The sequence below is a fragment of the Corvus brachyrhynchos genome, unplaced genomic scaffold, assembly GCF_000691975.1.
Source record: "Corvus brachyrhynchos isolate BGI_N302 unplaced genomic scaffold, ASM69197v1 scaffold209, whole genome shotgun sequence".
NCBI lineage: Eukaryota > Metazoa > Chordata > Aves > Passeriformes > Corvidae > Corvus > Corvus brachyrhynchos.
The window spans coordinates 770,919-772,755 of record NW_008246056.1 but is presented as its reverse complement, the minus strand read 5'-3'; positions in this window follow the sequence as shown (position 1 = coordinate 772,755).

Below are 1,837 nucleotides of genomic sequence, written 5' to 3'. Positions count from 1 at the left end.
GTAAGAATCTTGGGCTGAATGGGTTTTTTCCCATGAAATGCCAAAAGCAATGCTGGAAAACTTACTGATTCTATTGGCAATGGCTATACACTCTTGCACTTACCCTATTACTTTTCCTTTCAAGTAACTGGAAATTCAGAGACTGTTCAAATGGAATTGTTGCCTGTCCATGGTGTTTTCTTGGCTGTTTTTCAAAACAAAAATACTTGGTCAGTAATAGTTAAAAACTCCTGAAATGCATTTGTTTGTGACCAATGAAAATGCCAAGAAACACCACCAGGAGAAGGTGATGCATTAATTCTTGCATGGAGATGAACCTCCATAGTGGGGATGAACCTCCATAGTTATCCATAGTGGGGAAACTTCTCTGCCCCTTCAGAGCACAGGCATGGGACTGAGTTTGGGTTGATTTGACCCAAGGCAGCCCAGGCTTTCCCTGCCTGTGGGCCAGGTTCAGGGCCAGCTCTGTGTCCTGGCTGCCCACACACACCTTGACGTGCTGTGTGTGCTGCAGGAACCGTCAGGAAATGTTCCTGCTTTTCTCATGCCCCTCTTGCTCAGTCTCAAAGTCACCATAGGATTTCCAAAGAACCTGCAACAGAGAAGCCTCTCATCATGTTCATTCAGAGCACAGTGAGATACTGGGAGGGGAAGAGAAAGGATAAAGGTGAAATTTCCCTGAGAGAAGGTTGGGAGATCAGGGTGTTCACAGGTGGCACAGGCTGGGATTAGGGCTGAGCAGGACCCAACCTGGTGCACATCATCCATCAGCTTTCACCTCATGTTTTATCAGGGGGTTTATGGCCCTACCAAGAGGCAGATGTTGAGTCCCAGGCCGAACCATGGCAGTAAATGGTTCTGTTTGAGCTGGTGGTTTATTTACATTACATGTTCATCAGCCATACTCTCTAATAAGTCCTGGGGTTTGTTCCTGATTTTCTTTCAGCCTTATATCCAACTTTCCACCACTTTTCTTCTGTCTCTCTGGTGTGTCTTTTGTGTTCCTTTCTTGTCCTGTGTGTTCCCCATCCCATTCCCTTTCACTACTTCACTCTCTCGTTCTTGTTTTTCTTTAAGTAAATACTCAATATTTATTTAATAAATATTGCTCAGTCTCTCTCCCTATTGTCTCTCCTTTTTGTCTGTCTCCCTCCCTGCCCGCATTTTCTTCCTCTCCTTGTTCCTTTGCCCTGCACCGTGACTGTATGTCCCTCTCACTGTCCTTTTGCCTGTATCTGTCGATCTGCTGCTCAGTCCCTCTCCCTCACTGCACTCTTCTCTTTATAACCCTCTGTCCTGCTGCCCGTCCCTCTCTTTCTCCATCCCTCTGCTGTGCCTTGCCCATCTTCCCCCCACACCCACCTGCCGTGGTCATTTCCTCTCTCTGTCCTTGTTTCCCTCTTTGTGTCCCTCTGTCCTTCCTGTGTGATTACCACTCTGTCTTTATTTTATATATACTGGCAAGTAATACTAATTTATATATTAATTCATTTCGAAACAAACCCTCTCTAACTACTATATTATATACAGGAATATAAGAAACTCTGAATATAGATCTGTAGGGTTTGAAAATAATGACATAACGTTTTTACATACGAATGAAACAATAAAGCGCCTGAAAACGTAAGAAAATACGATGGGGGTGAAGGAAAAGAAACCAGCTCTGTCCCCGCTTTTTTCTCGGACCCAAACGTGTCGCGCCCTTGGCTGAGCTCTGCGGCGGTGCTGCCACCGGGTGACAGACACCGGCACTGCCGGCCCAGCGCCCTGGCCCTGCCTGCTGTCCCCCGCTGTCCCCCGCTGGGTGACACGAGACACCGGCGGCACCCCGGGCGGG